Source organism: Limulus polyphemus, unplaced genomic scaffold, assembly GCF_000517525.1.
Source record: "Limulus polyphemus unplaced genomic scaffold, Limulus_polyphemus-2.1.2 Scaffold798, whole genome shotgun sequence".
NCBI classification, from domain to species: domain Eukaryota; kingdom Metazoa; phylum Arthropoda; class Merostomata; order Xiphosura; family Limulidae; genus Limulus; species Limulus polyphemus.
In genome coordinates, this window is record NW_013666408.1 from 131,628 (window position 1) to 150,884 (window position 19,257).

The 19,257-nt window shown below is 34.9% G+C and overlaps 1 protein-coding gene across 2 annotated transcripts in view; it reads left to right on the forward strand.

The window, feature by feature from the left end:
- LOC106460573 (LIM domain only protein 3-like) overlaps positions 1 to 19,257 on the forward strand; it is a 166,206-nt gene that overhangs the window by 79,140 nt on the left and 67,809 nt on the right. The window contains exon 1 of one of the 2 annotated variants that reach the window (XM_013920293.2): positions 15,828 to 16,088. The exons of the other annotated variant lie outside the window; for it this stretch is intronic. The gene's annotated coding sequence lies outside the window, so the exon portion shown is untranslated. Of the gene's footprint in view, positions 1 to 15,827; positions 16,089 to 19,257 lie in introns of those variants that run through there. 2 annotated transcript variants of the gene reach the window in all.

Below are 19,257 nucleotides of genomic sequence, written 5' to 3' on the forward strand. Positions count from 1 at the left end.
ATTAAAATTACATTAAATATATATAAATGTATGAAATATCAAAAGTGGAATAGAATTAAAATTACATTAAATATATATAAATGTATGAAATATCAAAAGTGGAATAGAATTAAAATTACATTAAATATATATAAATGTATGAAATATCAAAAGTGGAATAGAATTAAAATTACATTAAATATATATAAATGTATCATATATATAATAATAAAATAGGAAATAAAAATTACTTTAAATATATATAGATCTATGAAGTTTTTGATATTTTACAAAGTTTCAAATTTCAGGTTCTCTTAATATATAGGTATATGTGTAATTTTTGTGTTACAAAAACAGTTTTTAATTCAACGAAAACATATAAAGGACAATATGTTATACCAGTACCATTTTGAATCACTTGCCTCTCTCTTAAATGATCAGTCTTTAATGTTAGATTTTTATCATTACATAGCTGATTGATTAGGTTAACGTCAGGATCCCCTATAACCTTGAACCAAAATTTCAAACATGAAAAAGTCAAATAACAACATCTGTTTCTGCAAATTTAATTATAACTAATAAAATAAAACAGCAGATAGCCCAATGTGGCTTTGTTTTAAAACAAACTTAACTAAGCGGAAATGTACACTAATAAAAGGATATCTAACTTAGTTAACTATCATAACTAATATACACTAATAAAAGGATATCTAACTTAGTTAACTATCATAACTAATATACACTAATAAAAGGATATCTAACTTAGTTAACTATCATAACTAATATACACCAATAAAAGGATATCTAACCTAGTTAACTATCATAACTAATATACACTAATAAATGGATATCTAACTTAGTTAACTATCATAACTAATATACACTAATAAAACGATATCTAACTTAGTTAACTATCATAACTAATATACACTAATAAAAGGATATCTAACTTAGTTAACTATCATAACTAATATACACTAATAAAAGGATATCTAACTTAGTTAACTATCATAACTAATATACACTAATAAAAGGATATCTAACCTAGTTAACTATCATAACTAATATACACTAATAAAAGGATATCTAACCTAGTTAACTATCATAACTAATATACACCAATAAAAGGATATCTAACTTAGTTAACTATCATAACTAATATACACTAATAAAACGATATCTAACTTAGTTAACTATCATAACTAATATACACCAATAAAAGAATATCTAACTTAGTTAACTATCATAACTAATATACACTAATAAAAGGATATCTAACTTAGTTAACTATCATAACTAATACACACTAATAAAAGGATATCTAACTTAGTTAACTATCATAACTATTGATGATTTTAATTCATTTTTGATTTTCATTAATTATGGATGTCTATTAATATAAATAAATATTGATTAAATGTAGCCAAGCTAAAAGATTATAGAAACTTGGTATAAAATTAAAAAGAATTATTAAGTGCATAAATGCGATTAAAATATTATTATACGTTACATATTTGTATCATAATTTCCTTTGTTTAGAAAGATCTTGAGCTGACGTGGCTCAGTGGTTATCATGTTGGACTATGGATGTGTGTGTCCAATGTTCTCGTCCCGTTTCCAACAACAACAAAAAATTAAACATCGCGCTCCAACATTTGGGATGTTATGAAAATGGCGGCCAAATCCTACTATTTGTTCATGATGCTGTTGACTAGTTGCCTTCCCTCTAGTTTAACAGTTCAAAATAACCCTCGTGTAGCTTAGGGCGAATATATGAAAACAACCAACCAACCAGAGAATAGAAAACTAGAAGAATGTTAAAGGAAAATAAGAAAACTCTTCGTTTAAATCTACTGCTTAAAAAGTACTATGCAAGTTTGTTTCGAAAGAAATTGAGAGAAAGACTTTTGTTTCTGTTGAAGCTTATATTTAGTAACTCCATTACGTTCATCTTGCAATAGGAACAGTGCTAACATTTATTTAAATTACAAAATTTGTTTTTATTCTTTATTTATCCTCAAGTCAACGTACTATAGAGATGGTGTTTTAATTTTTTTAAAAAACACGTTTGAATAAACTGACCCATTACTAAAAGGTGCATTTTTTCCGACTTTTATTGTAAATTGATATGGTTAAGAAACTTTATAGCCGACACGTTTTCTGACAAAGTAGCATTTCTGTTACATATTAACGGTTTGGTTTGTTTTGAATTTCTCGCAAAGCTACACGAGAGATATCTGCGCTAGCCGTCCCTAATTTAGCAGTGTAAGACTAGATGGAAGGAAGCTAGTCATCACCACCCACCGCCAATTTTTGTGCTACTCTTTTACCAACGAATAGTGGGATTGGCTGTCACATTATAACGCCCCCACGGCTGAAAAGGCGAGCATGTTTGTTGGGACGGGGATTCGAACCCGCGACCGTCAGAGCGCCATAACTACCTGGCCATGCTAAGGTCTACATATTAATGGATCGTACTTCGCCAGTCAGACAGCTTGAATGCTGTACCCTATAAGAATTGGAGTGTCATAAAATATTATCATTAGAGAATATAACAGGAGGAAATATTTCCGCCAAAATTCATAAATCTAATGTTTTAAAACAAGTCATTCTGAGTGGCCATCTATTCGGTTTGTTGAAGCCTCCAGTGGCTCACCGGTAAGTCTGAAGGATTATAACGCTAAAAACCAGGTTTCGTTACCCGTGCTGGACACAGCAGACAACCCAAGCTTACTTAAGCGGAAATATAGGGCAACAAAATATATCTAAGTTAGTTAACTATCATAAAGATTGATGATTGTAACTCATTTTTGATTATTCTGCACAGATAGCACATTGTGTAACTTTGTGCTTAACAACAAACAAACAAACTTTGTTGAAAGACAGAAATACTTACTGAAGTGCGTATATGGAAAATGCGATTAGAGTGTTAACTATACGATACAAGTAAATCAGAGAATAATAATACAAAATGTCTGCGTTTTAGAGATGGTAATTCATACGCTACAGATGATCCCAGATAAATATGAAAATTCGACTTTGTGACTTATGTTGTTTTCTTATTTATAACTTCATTTTTACCCTTCTACTTAGTGAAACCTAATATGGTATGTAATCGTTGAATTACAGAACGGTCCCCAATAATTACCCGTTTTCTCTTGATGTTCTTCCACCTGGTGAATGTTTGACACGTCTTCCATCTAATTCGTGTGAGTATATACACGATCAGCTACTTAAGAGTATAAGCTTTGGACTTTATGGAGACAAACAGAAATACACCTTTCTTCTGCACTTAAACTGGTTTGTGTCATACTTTCTAAGTCCGGAAAAGCGGTTCTTGGATACCAGTTCTTTGTCACTACTCTATAGAAGCGGAAACAGAGAAATCCTGCCATGTTTGTCGGATAAGAACACAGGTTGGTAACGACAGGTGGTCAGTAAAGTGTTTCCGTATAATGACCAGCGGACCATAAACCTAAGTGATGTCAAGTATATGTCTGTGATGTGTTGAAAGCAACTAACGGGCTCACATCGTGTTATTCAAAACCACTTTGGTCTTTCTGTTATACATATATTTTTTTATATCTGGAACCGAAAACATACGATAAAGAATTTTACCTATGGTGACTAGCTATGTCTATCTTTGTTGAAATATCATTCGCGAGTATTTAAAGAAAAGAGATACATTTCGAATTGAAAAATATTGACCATATCATATAAAATAAGCAGATATAATATATAAACTTTATTCTATTAGAATCCCACTTTAAAATGTTTGGTTTCTTTCACACATACACCGTATTGTAAACATTCACTTGAAACTATTATTGCTAATATCATTTTTTCTTTCACACGTACACCTTATTGTAAACATTCACTTGAAACTATTATTGCTAATATAATTTTTTCTTTCACACGTACACCGTATTGTAAACATTTACTTGAAACTATTATTGCTAATATAATTTTTTTCTTTCACACGTACACCGTATTGTAAACATTCAGTTGAAACTATTATTGCTAATATAATTTTGCAAAAATTCAATACAGTTAAGCTAAAAAACTACTTTTGAACAACACATGCAATGTTTATGTTAGTTCATTTTTAACTTATCTTTTCTTTAGTCAGTTTGAAATTAAAAACAGAAATATTTGGCCTAGTTTTGATTAAAATAGCGAAGGTTTTTATTTCAATTTAAACACGATCTCTTAGCTCTATATATTCAATGCTTATACAAAGATTTTGTAAGTGTTCCCTGTTTCTATTTACAACATGATCGAGAAAAATACTTCCATTTTTTTAACTGAAACGTTTAGAATAAAGAAGAAGCTTCCGAAGAAATGTCCTTGAAAAACGATGCATTTTAAAAACAACATTATTATTCCATTAATGCTTATCAACAAAAAACTCAGAAAATGGAAAACATTAGCATGAAAATAAATAATACGACAGCGGCTAATCATAATTCGTGCGTGATGGAGTGTTTATTGCTCTCTCTCTCTTTTATAGGTATTAACAAAATCTCGAGATGTTGACCAATCCTTTGTGTAAAGTGTCATAAGTCAGTCAATATTTATGTTCGTGTGTGTGTGAGGAGGGGGTCTTGAAAAAGAACTTGGAAAAAATAACCTGAAATATGAATGAAAATACCCCAGTTGTGAATAACTGTCTTGAACATCCTATATGAATGTTTTGTTTTAATTGATAAGAAAACCTATTTGATCACTGAGACTATCCACTAGAAAACAAAATGAAAGATAATAGACTATCTTTGTAAAATCAAGCCTACCGGCTGTCAACTATGTAATTGTACTTGTTCACTAGATACCTTGTTTAATTGGAAATTAATCATTAAACAGTTTTGTACAAACCAAATCTTCCAGCTTGCGGTGTGTATAACAAAAAAACAAACAAAAAAAAACCACGAACCAAACAAATCTCTTAGCATCAAAAACGTTATTCTTATTTTAACGGCCTGTGGTGGGTCAACAATATTCTGAAAAGTGGCACATCCTGATATAATCTGGCGCGGGTTGTGCCCTTGTATCAGAGCTCAGGATTTCAGAGTGGGAGAGAAGGGTTCGGATCCGTGCTATGCAATAAAATATCCCCCACACTTTATGCTGTAGGTACGTTATAAGAATGTCAGTCAATCTTTTAGCGTGGGTAGTGGGTGTTAGTGCGCTGCTGTCTGGCTTTCCTTTGGTCAGTAGTGTGAAATTAGGAACGGCCTTAAAAATATAGATACAGCTTCAGTAGTCTCTGCAAAAGAAACGTAAGCTGAAAAAAAAATGTTAACAGTTTAGAATAAAGAACAATGTACAGCTGAAACTGCTTGTGTTCTGTTTTTGACATCAATTTTTCTTTTTTTTACCGGCATCATGATATCCGTGTTCAAAACCTGAAAGTGTAAGTCACGCTAATAATTATAACCTATGACCAGTATTTTGTCAGGCGCAGTTAAATGGTCATCTTTTTTTTTATTTTTAACTATATATGTCACATTACTTAAACAAGAAACAACTACGTGTATTCCTATTCAAGAGGAAAATCTGCACCCATCACCGTGCTAATAAGTGTTTTGTTGCTGTTGAATTTCGCGAAAGCTTCACGAGGGCTCTCTGTACTATAACCGGCCCTAATTTTGAATTGAAAGAATACAGGAAAGATAACTAGTCAACACCATCTACCGCCAACTCTTGGGCTACTTTTGTCATATCGAATAGAGGGATTTGACCGTCTCTCTTATAATACATCGAAGGCCCGGAAAATTGCTGAGCGCTATTTCTTTTGTTGGTGGTGTGTGTGATGAGGGGGGGGGGGGAGCGGAACGCGAACCACGGAACCTTAACTACACAGTCCGACACGCTAACCAATGGAACTCGTTAGGCCCGCTAGTAAGTGACGTGGAAATGTTAGTCATTAAGGATCGTTAATTAACCCATAATCCATCATGTCTTAACCCATAATCCACCATGTCTTAACCCATAATTCACCATGTCTTAACCCATAATCCACCATGTCTTAACCCATAATTCACCATGTCTTAACCCATAATCCACCATGTCTTAACCCATAATTCACCATGTCTTAACCCATAATCCACCATGTCTTAACCCATAATCCACAATGTCTTAATAAAGAATTGGATGTTTGCTACATAAGAGTTAACAATGATTACTACAAGAATCGGAAGTACAGAAATTCTGATACGTGATTATATTCGAGAATGGTCCACTTCCCTGAGTATACGATTCCTATTAATATGAGTAAGATAAATTAAACCCAAACCAACGATACTTCTCCACAAATTTGAAATGTAAAGTAGGAGCAGGAAAATAACTTACTAGTTAGAATGTTTAAAGTACATAGGAAAACTCCGGGCCTTATAACACAAATGTCCACTCTGCTTTAACTAAACAACATCAAAAGCTTGATCTATAGATTACTTGTTTCGCTATTAAATATTTTGTATTTAATTATATTACCTACATCATAGGAACCTCAAAAGTAATACAAATGATGGTTAAAACATCCCTTTTTTTACCTAGCCTCTTCCCCTCCCTGTTGTTTAAGGCTATTCGATTTGTTCTCGGTATCAAAACATGGATATTTATCCAGGGTAATGTGTAATGTTAATTAAGCAATGTAGTTCTTCTCAGGAGGTACTGACAGGTGTTGCTATTTGGTTTAGTTTTCTTGGAGAAAAGCTACACAATGGATTGTCTACATTCTGTCTATCGCGGGGAATCGAATCCAGAATGTTAGCGTTGTACGTCCGTAAACTTATCGCTGAAGGGGGTGGGGTATTGATGGGCATTTTCTGCAAAATGTATAAATAAATTAGTTTATTACGCTAAAATACCCTCACATATAAACATGTCACACAACTAAATTCAGATGGTCGTTAAGGTCACCAAACCCCTGTTGTAGGTCTAAATCCGAGTAACACGTTTATGTGTGAAGGATTTTTAGGGTAGTAAATGACTTAGTACATTCTGTGCACGATATCTTGCAGAAAGATTCGAGTCCAAAGTCTGAACTAGAAGCACATGAATGCTTAATATTGATAGACAGATAGTACCATGTTTTAATGATGGGTAGAGTCACTTCCTAACGTTGTTATGTTCTACCATCTTACAGCAGTTATGATCACTACAATGAAAGACGCCCTTGACGACTTGTGGTGAGATGTGTGTAGGTTTCACGTTAACAAACAGGGTGCACATGTGTAGTTTTGTATAAAGCACTGACATATAAGGTACTCGTGTATAGTTTCGTGTTACACATTAACAAACACGACACTCATGTGTAGCTTTGTATTACACGTTCACAAACACGACTCTCATGTGTAGCTTTGTATTACACATTCACAAACACGACTCTCATGTGTAGCTTTGTATTACACATTCACAAACACGACTCTCGTGTGTAGTTTTATGTTACACGGCAGGTACTCGTGTATAGTTTTGTGTTACACATTGACAAACACGGTACACGTGTGTAGTTTTGTATTACACATTGACATACACAATACTCGTGTATGGTTTTTTAAACGTTGACAAACGCTATCATTTTATGAAGTTTTATTGCTGCACATTGATAAACACCTTAGTCATGCATAGTTTTGTGAATATATACACGGTAATCTTGTGTAGGTTTATTGTGTTACATGTTATTAAACACGGTAATCTTGGGTAGATTTATTGTATTACATGTTAATAAACACGATAATCTTGTGTAGATTTATTGTGTTACATGTTAATAAACACGGAAATCTTGTGTAGATTTATTGTGTTGCACGCTGACAAACAAACTTATCCTGTATAGGTTTATTGTTAAACATTGACAAACAATAAATAAGATCGACAAGTTCATATAATAGTGTTTTAAGGTTGTTTTATTAACGAAAAGCTAGACAATGGGATATCTGCGCTGTCCACCATAGCGAATCGAACCGCGGATTCTAGTGTTGTAAGTTTGCAAACTTACCGCTGACCTACTGGAGGACTTGGTTTAAGGATTAATTTTATTATTTGGTACTTCAAAAATTACGTGCTAATTATGTAAATAACACAATATATTAAAAAAGTGTAACAGAATATAACGCACAGTATAATAAATATGTGCCTCCAGAGGGTCCCTCGGTGGGACAGCGGTAAGTCTTTGGATTTGCAAAGCTACAATCAGGGGTTCTATTCCCCTCGGTGGACACAGCAGATAGCCCGATGTGGCTTTGCTATAACAAAACACACACGCACACGCCTCCAAAGGGTCAAGAAACACAATATTCGGGAAGCACAGTATCATGGCACTAGTATTTACGTACTTGATATCTGACAGAGATATAATTCGATATTAAAAATGGTATATCATCAATTAAAGTTGCGCAGGTTAAAAATCAATATATACGTATAAGGTCATAAATTATTATAATTTTAAATAATAAATATATTGCTAATAATAATAATACTAAATAAGCTCGATAAAATGAAAAAAAATAATGACGTCAGAGTAAGATCCTGTTGTTGATTGCAGAGGAAAGTGCTGACAAATTTATTCAACACAAGAAAGTACAGATCCCCATTGAAACTAGATGTATGAAGCTAATGGCTACATTAAAAACAGAGAAAGAGAATATATTTTCCTCTACATGTTACTTGCAAGTTTTATAAACCAACATATAACCAGTTTTTCATTTGTGAATTTTCAGATTCAGATTCAAATGAGCGAAAACTAATGATCTGAGACGACAGCTTAGCTAGTAGTCCATTTCAAAGATTGTACCACAGATTGACGTCACATTTTTAAACGTTTCTAGGAATTTCAACACTAAATAACCAGCTCTTTAATTGGAGAACCCGTGATGATAACGATTGCTCTGAAAAACTCTCTAATACTGACCTCATCTACAAGGGTTATCACTATAAACAAATTTGTATTTGTGGCCCTGACCACAACTACAACGCTAATAACTATACAGCCAGATCCATATTTGTACCTCTGACCGCAATATACAAAGCTAATAACTATAACTAGATATATCTATATTTCTAACTCCAATCACAACTACAAAACCAGCAGCTATATCAGTACCTACTACTACTATTTGTACCACCGACCGCAATATACAAGGCTAATAACTATAACTAGATATATCTATATTTCTAACTCCAATCACAACTACAAAACCAGCAGCTATATCATTACCTACCACTACTATTTGTACCACCGACCGCAATATACAAGGCTAATAACTATAACTAGATATATATCTATATTTATAACTCCAATCACAACTACAAAACCAGTAGCTATATCAGTACCTCCTCCTACTACTACAAGGCTAATAATTATACAGCCAGGTCCGTATTGGTACCTCCGACCGCAATATACAAGGCTAATAACTATAACTAGATATATATATCTATATTTCTAACTCCAATCACAACTACAAAACCAGCAGCTATATCAGTACCTACTACTACTATTTGTACCACCGACCGCAATATACAAGGCTAATAACTATAACTAGATATATATCTATATTTATAACTCCAGTCACAACTACAAAACCACTAGCTATATCAGTACCTCCTCCTACCACTAGTACAAGGCTAATAACTATACCAGATCTATATTTGTAACCCTAACCATTACTAAAACATTCGTAACTACTACATTTGCAACCACGACTACTACAAAAAGGCTATCTAGTAATTAAGGCTTGATCTATGTTTGTAGCTCCAACCATCACTACAAGGCTAGTAGCTATAGCCAGATCTATATTTATAACCCCAACAACTATTACAAGGCTACTAGCTATATCACATCTATACTTGTAACCCTGACCACTACTGAAGTATTAATAACTATAGTCATATTTATATTTGTAACCACGACCACTAATATAAAGCTAGTAACTATACCAGATCCATACACGATTTAATACTGGCCACACTTACTGGGATACTACTCATCATTACACAGTTATAATACTGATCATAACTACTAAAATACTACCTACGGAATTACACAGTTTCATTACTGGCCATAGCTGCTAGAATATTACCAACAGCACTACACATTTTTAATACTGGCCACAGCTACTGGATACTACTCACAGTATTGCATAGTTTTATTACTGACCACAGCTACTGGGATATTGCCCACAGCATTACAAATATTTAATACTGACAACAGTTACTGGAATACAACTCCCCTTATTAGACAGTTCTAGTACTGACCATAACTACTGGAATACTACCCACAACATTTACATAGTTCTAATACTGATCACAATTACTGGAATACTGTCTACGTCATTACATAGTTTTAATACTGAGTACAACTATTGGGTACTATCACAATATTACATAGTTCTGATACTGATCACAATTACTGGAATACTATCTACGTCATTACATAGTTTTAATACTGAGTGCAACTATTGGGTACTATCACAATATTACATAGTTCTAATACTGACCACAATTACTGGAATACTATCTACGTCATTACATAGTTTTAATACTGAGTACAACTATTGGGTAGTATCACAATATTACATAGTTCTAATGCTGACCACAATTACTGCAATACTATACACATCATTACACAGCTCTAATAATGACCATAACTGCTGGGATACTACTCACACCCATAGCATTAAATAATTTTATTACTGACCACAGCTACTGGAATACTTCCCACCTCATTACACGGTTCTAATACTGACCACAGCTATTAGAATCCTACTTGGCCACTGGTAACGCGCAACCATACATACTTTGACATGGTTATAATACTGACCACAACTACTGGCTTAGCTTCTGTGTTTTGACATAGTCCTTATTTTGAGGGCTGCAGTTAGGCTTAGCATCCATGACTCTGCTTTTGCGCATATCACCGTTGCTGTGAGGTTAGTATTCATGTCGTGACACAGTTCCCGCCCTAATCACGGTTACGGTGAAGTGTAAAGCAACTTGTGAAGCACTGTTCAACAGAACACGTATATTAGGCTAGTGACACATTTCCAACACACGCTACAGTCACGTACTTGCTACAAACTATATAATTCATGTTTTGACTTCTGACCACCGTCGACGGACAAGCAACTATATATCAACGCATATTTCTGAACATTAATACGAACTGAGAACAATATTTGAAAGGTAAGGATCCTGTTGTTGACATTAGTCGCAACAATAAACTGTTCAACGAATGGCATCACTCACGTGTGTAACGTAATTATATTATATATGTTATTTGTGCTTCAATTTTGTGTGTTTCGTGTGTTATTAAGAGCCTTGTAACCAAGAGACATGGATCCACGAGCAATTTGGGCTATAAATAGTTTAGAAAATATCTTTAAAAAAACAACATCGGTAATTTGAGGGTTACGAAAGAACGCGACTTACTAAAAGAAGTTCTCGTAGTAAGATAAAAAGAAAACATCGTATGTATGCGAGCTCAGTCAATTAACTAAAAAGGCGCGACAAATGTTAAAGTTCAATCATATTATAAATGACGATAATTATTTATTCAGTAAGTTACTTTGATCATCATCAATGTTTTGTCAGCTTTTAGTAATCAAACCGTAACTAACTATTAAAGTATTATATTGCATATAAATATCTATTGTTACGTATTACAATTTCGAATGGTTTGAAATCGATTTAAATGATCATTTAAATTTAGTAGTTAAATATATGCCGATATATCGCCAATTTATGATATTTGCCAACAAGATTGGTACACATAGTTTTCAATTTTTAAATACAAATTTGTTTTAATGTACAAACAACAATACAATTTACTATAACAGTTATTACAAACAATGATTTATATACAAACTTTTACAAACTTACAAAAAGTATAAAGTATTCTTTCTTGTCTGTAACTCCCTTGATGTCTTATCGAAGGTTCACGATGAGTGAGTTGATTACGAGTTGATAGAGGTACAATTCACTTCATACGGAGCTAGCTAGCCCTGTAGTTCTCGCTCATTACACGCCAATATTTTTCCACCGGTGACGTTAGGTAATGTTTTGGTAAAATACTAATGTCCAATGTGAATTCACTAAAGTTAAATGGTTTGTAACGTTCGAAATTTATAAATGTTCCGGGTCAAATATCTTAAGTTTTCCGATTCATAAGCGTTATAACAATCACAGTTACAGCTTCCGAAGTTTATAGCAAACCAATAATAGATACTCTCTTTAGGCGTGTGAAGAGATTCTCGAAAATTCAGATTACGTAACAATACACTGGCGTTAGGTACACACACATATTATTGATTCTTATACTCGAGAATCTTCTACAACTAGGCGGAGTTTCGCAATACATACTTCTAAATATAAACTTAATCTAAACAAACGTTGATATTAAAATAAATATATATATATATAAAGCATTTGAGAGAAAATGTCTATCTTTCATAGTCCAGCCCAACTGAGGAATTCTGATATTAAACGAAAGGCCTTTCAGGCAGTGATTTGTGAGTGGAAAGAGGTGCATCTGAAATGCTGTTTTTACACGTGTCTGATTTTGAATACGAAGTTAAGGGGGATGTGGGGAAACAATCTGCAGTTTTTTGGAGTTTTTACCACAATACTTGTTTGTTTCATGACTGTGTGGGGAAACAATCTGCAGTTTTTGGAGTTTTTACCACAATACTTGTTTGTTTCATGACTGTGTGGGGAAACAATCTGCAGTTTTTGGAGCTTTTTACCACAATACTTGTTTGTTTCATGACTGTGTGGGGAAACAATCTGCAGTTTTTGGAGCTTTTTATCACAATACTTGTTTGTTTCATGACTGTGTGGGGAAACAATCTGCAGTTTTTGGAGCTTTTTATCACAATACTTGTTTGTTTCATGATTGTGTGGGGAAACAATCTGCAGTTTTTGGAGCTTTTTATCACAATACTTGTTTGTTTCATGACTATCTGCCTTCCCTAATTTTTACCTGATAGATTAGACAAAACCAACTAATCAATATCACCCACCACCAACTCTCGAGTTACTTTTGTCTGACCTATTAGTGGGATTTGACAGTCACTTTCATAACGCACCACGGCTCCAAAGCTGAAGTGTAATGTGGCGGGGACGAGAAGCGAACCATGGACTCTCGGATTTACAGTCTGGCACACTAACCACTAGACCACGCCCGGTCAACATCACTATTTTTTTTTCTCTAATCTCGCATACCAAATTCTATCATCTTTTTAAGTTTTAATAAAAAAAGTTTTGAGACGTTTTTATAAAAATAATAAGATACAGTGCTTTGAGTGAACAATATTGAATTAACTGTAAATTTTTTGCTTCTCTTTAGTTAATTATAATCCTTTTACAAAATATTGTTATAGAGAATAATTATCATTAACATATATATTAGCTTTTTAAGCACCGAATTCACATCAATTGATTTATAAACAGGACGTGAACGAATCATTATACCCAAGTAAAGACTGCTTAAAGTTTACTATGGATATTTTTATTTTTATTATTATTCATATAACGGCGTAACTTTCTGGGTTCCTGAAAAAGAATTACTTAATTACTATTTTGTGAAAAATATAATGTGTAAGTTCAATAAATGTATTCTAGTGTCCCATAAATACTACGTATACAGTATATACTACTTCTGTAACCCTGAGAACTTGCGAGTTACCCATCTTAAAATCACTTCCTTTAACTATGTAAATATAAATGGGTAATATTAAGTATAGAAAATACATTAAAACCATTTATTTAACTACACGAGGGCTATCTGCGCTAGCCTTCCCTAATTTAGCAGTGTAAAATTAGAGGGAAGGCAGCTAGTCATCACTGCCAACTCTTTTACCAACGAATAGTTGGAATAACCGCCACATTATAACGCCCCTACGGCTGAAAGGGCGAGCATGTTTGGCGGGATGGGGATTCGAACCCGCGACCCTCAGATTGCGAGTCGAGCTTAACCACTTGACCATGCCGGGCACTTTATTTTGTATATAAGGCAAAGCTACTAAGGCTATCTACCTCTGTCCTTAAATATAAACTACTGACCAGAAGTAAAACAGCAACGCAATATCACCCACCATCTACACTGTCACTCTTATAAAACATACACAGCTTAAAGTGGGGGGGGAGATATTTTGTGGTATCACACGGATTCGAAACGGGCTATCCAGCTCCGAAATTCAGAGTTGTACCACAGGGCCAACCCGCACGATCGTATCACTGACTGCAAGGACTTAACCAAAGAAGCATTGGGTTAAATCATTATATGATGTACAAGATATACCACAGCAGTGGTTAATGGAACTAACTGCGGTATAGACGGTATTTTTCTTTTATAAAGCTTGTGGGGGGTCCATATTCATTCTAACGATAATTCTACGGATAACGCAGTGCTCAATGAGAACCCCTCTATTACTCTGAAATACAGACTGAACTGTTGAACTTTGTTATCGAAATAAGCACAATAAATAAATAATTAACAACAACATGGAGCACTACAGTCGATCGCGTTCACTCTGGGTTTTGTCCTCACGTTTTCATCATCATTTCACACCTACTATATTTTATTACCCAGAGGTTTTTACAGTTGTGTACCGAGGGTTGTACAATAAGACTGAGGACGAAATAAAAACAAGAAGTTAGTTTACATTTGTAGGAAGTCTTTTCACTAGGTCACAATTAAACGCCAACCATCTGTACACACATTAAATGCATGGTTTATACGCAATTAATTGTACATCTTAGAAATTGACAGGCTAAGAGTCTGTCGTCCAGACATCTAAGTATGAACGAGGAGGTTTAATTAATGTTCGACTGAAAGAACGCGCACGTGATATCAATCACAGTAAAACATACTCTTTTTGAAACATGATAAATGACCTTAGATTAAATGTTTAAAAGCCTTCAGACCTAATGTAGACAAGGAACATTAGAGCTAATCACCATTATGAAAAATTCCCTAGAGTTTGTTATACGATAGAAACAAATCAGTTACAGGCGAGTCTAGATTTTCTAATTTATGGGTAAAAACTTCGGGTTTCCGGCCAGATTTCAGAGGTTCACGATGGTTGCGTGACCACACTGGTGGGCATCCGCCCCTAAGAGTAGCACCACGCGTGCGAGGGCGCGTGCAACCTGTCTGCTTGACCGCCTTGTGCTCAGAGTTAAGATAGTCTGTGGCGCGTGCTGTAATGACCGGGTGTCACACGGGCCACGCCTGCTGGTAATGGCGGGAAGTTGAACATGTTGGCCGCTAGGAGGGCGTTCCCACGAGTTACTTGTTTCTATCCGCACCTAGGCGTGTGTTGACGGGAAAAATCATTCAGCGGCGTAATTTCGCGAGCGTGATTGCTGCGTTCCGTGGCGGTTGAAGCAGTGGCTGTTTAATTAATTAGTGGGCGAAGTTTTTACCTGGTTTACTGCCGCACCCGAAATAGCAGCGACATTTCCCAGATACAGCCCACGCCTTACCTGTAATGAAACAAACTGGTGACCCACCCTTTCTTGTAAGGTTGCTTAGTCAAACGGAAAAGTCCGTTTAAATGGAATTAAATTCAGCAAATCTTTATTTTCGACCCAATGACTGATTCGGTCATTTCATAAAACACGATATTTAAATTACTTTTACAGACTGTTTTAGATTTCCCACATCAGACAAAAGCTTCTGTAATTTAAGTCATGATTGAGCTCGTGTCCCAAGCGTGACTGTGAGAGTGCTTTTTAATCTCGTGCGAAAGTGGCAAGGGGGCGCTTAGGTGACGTCACAGCGCAGACGCACGGAGTTGAACGCTATACTACGCATGTTGGCAGCAGAAATTGAAAACTCCTTGCTCTTTCTGGCTCGCGATCAGTAGGCGGACGTTGTCTTCTCGTACAGACTATAAGAGTTGGTCGTCCTCGTGAAAAAAAAAAAATATAATAATAATAACGATCGAAGATTTGGAACAGAGAAAATTTCTCCTCCGTGTGCCGACCACATTGTTGACATCTGTTTAGTTACCTATGTGGAAGATATGAGCATCAGTTGTAAGAAAATCAAGTCACCTGTCACCTGAAAACCGACGGGGCTTTCGACTTTCCAGTTATTTCTGTCGAACTATCAGGTACAATCGTGTTACATTTTTACTTGTTAAAAGTGCGTTTTGATAAAAAAAAAAAAAAAAAAATGATAATTTATTTGAATGTTTAAAAGATTATTTTAATTCTTATTTCCGGAACAATGATTTTGTATAGTTTGTGTGTTTTTAGCGCAAAGCTACGTAATGGGCTATTTGCACACTGTCCACCGCAGGGAATCGAACATTGTATTTTAGCGTTGTGAGTCCGCACATTTACCAACGACCCACAGGAGAACAATTTTGGATAGGGAAAAAAAGAATTTGGTTTAAATGTTGTGAAAAAAAAAAGTTATAATTTAATACATTTCAATATGAATTATTCTATTTTAACGCTTTTTATACCAAAATTGTTTCAGTCATATTATATTGCAAATATTCGAAGAAGAAAAACACTGGTGAATAAGGATAATAGTATTAGAATAATGGCTAGCAATTTAGTCTAATTAGTCGTTTTTTTTGTTTCCCTGCTGGCAGCAAATGCCAAGCATGTGACAAAACATTTAGTGAAAACTTACAGGCAACGCCATCTATTGGCACTACTAGTGAACCACATTTCAATTAAGATTTGAATTATATATATACATGATTTTCATCACAGATTATACTATATTTAAAATGCATACTCAATATTTGTTACATTAGTATTAATTGCGTAATTTCTTTAATGGCTCAACGTTTCTGTTACTTTCTGCATATTTTTCTCGCTATAAACCCCCAAACAGAATTTAAATCAAATATTTTTTTACTTCATCGATTCAAAAGGGTGCGTTGTTTTATATGCTTCTAATGTGGTCTAAAAACAGCAAACTAATAAGTCTTCCTGGATTTATCTCAACCATTAGACTGATCTTACAAAAACTGCGGCTTGTTGAAGTTTCAACTCTGAGACTGTTCTTTGGCCAGTTTCCAAATATTATTTTCTTTCTGGCTTCATTTGACTTTTATTTCAAAAATCAATTTCAAGCGACCATACAACAATCGTTTACGCTATAGAAAGTCGATCTGAAGTGAACGTTAAATAAAGTTTCATTTTCTGGATCATATATATGGGGAAAACATACATTACATCTTAAATTGTATTGATTATATAACTTTCCTGTACTGACAATTTTTGTTATATCTGACTAATCACATTTATCAATATACTACAACAGCTAACAACTACAGCGTTAGCATTACGCTAAACTGAAGGTTAATTGCACGTTTTAAGAATGTTATTCCAGGTCCCGTGTAAATATTTTTTTTTTGCTAATAAAATCATAAACTAAATTCTGATGTGTAATGACTTAACTTGATAAAAAATACAGATCACCAACTAAATCTAGTTTACACCGAAACACTTGTTGTTGTTCAAATAGTTGGTGATGTGTAAATATCGTCTCGTCCACTACATTAATCTAGTTCACACCGAAACATTTGTTGTTGTTCAACTAGTTGATGATGTGTAAATATCGTCTCGTCCACTACATTAATCTAGTTCACACCGAGACATTTGTTGTTGTTCAACTAGTTGGTGATGTGTAAATATCGTCTCATCCACTACATTAATCTAGTTCACACCGAAACACTTGTTGTTGTTCAAGTAGTTGGTGATATATAAATATCGTCTCGTCCACTACATCAATCTAGTTCACACCGAAACACTTGTTGTTGTTCAAGTAGTTGGTGGGTGATATATAAATATCGTCTCCTCCACGACATTAATTTAGTTCACACCGAAACACTTGTTGTTGTTCAAGTAGTTGATGATGTGTAAATATCGTCTCATCCACTACATTAATTTAGTTCACACCGAAACACTTGTTGCTGTTCACGTAGTTGGTGATATATAAATATCGTCTCCTCCACTACATTTTATCTGCCAGGTCTGATGAACCCTGGAATTGGGCAAAAGGTCTCGTCTTCTCTAGATATTACACATATGGTGTGGCTGACATATTATTACATTCTACTTTACTTTCACTCTAAAGGTTCTAATAATCATGTATACCAACGACAGATGAAAAAATTAAACTGACAACTGTATGAAATGGTTAGGGCGCTCAACTCGTAATATGCTCCCACCAAACATGCTCGCCCTTTCAGCCGTGGGGGCGTTGTATAGTGACGATCAATCCCACTATTCATTGATAAAAGAGTATCTCAAGAGTTGGCGGTGGGTGGTGATGACTAGCTTCCTTCCCTCTTGTCTTTCACTGCTAAATTATGGACGGCTAGCACAGATAACCCTCGTGTAGCTATGCGCGAAATTCAAAACAAAGCAAACTAAACAATAAGAAATAGTAATCTCAACATAAAATCAGCAACCACCATATAGCTGCTATACTGAAGGCTAATCGCACTTTCTTGAAGGGAGATGTTCTCAGCCTAGTCGGTCGTGCTTGATCTGGTAGTTGTTTATTACGGCTCAACACTGTAATTTCCATTGTGATAAGCTTCTGAAAAAGATGGCGAGGTTTATTTTAAAACATACATCTTAGCTAACTTTCCACTCTACAAGGAAACCAGCTTCCATCAACAAAATAACAAATCTAAAGCACGAAAGTCCATGGGTTCACACTCAGATAGCATTATAGGTATGTCGGAAAAGCAGGTTTCATGCTGCTTTGGACTGAGGCGTGTGACTTGATACTTTATCTTGATGTAACCACATTTTCTTGGCCTCCTGTTCATACAGTACAGGATCCACGGTTCATGAAACCCTGCTGTGGACTGAGACGTGTGACTTGATACTTTATCTTGATGTAACCACATTTTCTTGGCTTCCTGTTCATACAGTGCAGGATCCACGGTTCATAGAAACCCTGCTGTGGACTGAGACGCGTGACTTGATACTTTATCCTGATGTAACCACATTTTCTTGGCGTCCTGTTCATACAGTGCAGGATTCACAGAAACCCTGCTGTGGACTGAGACGCGTGACTTGATACTTTATCCTGATGTAACCACATTTTCTTGGCGTCCTGTTCATACAGTGCAAGATCCACGGTTCATAGAAACCCTGCTGTGGACTGAGACGTGTGAGTTGATACTTTATCTTGATGTAACCACATTTTCTTGGCCTCCTGTTCATACAGTGCAGGATCCAGGATTCACAGAAACCCTGCTGTGGACTGAGACGTGTGAGTTGATACTTTATCTTGATGTAACCACA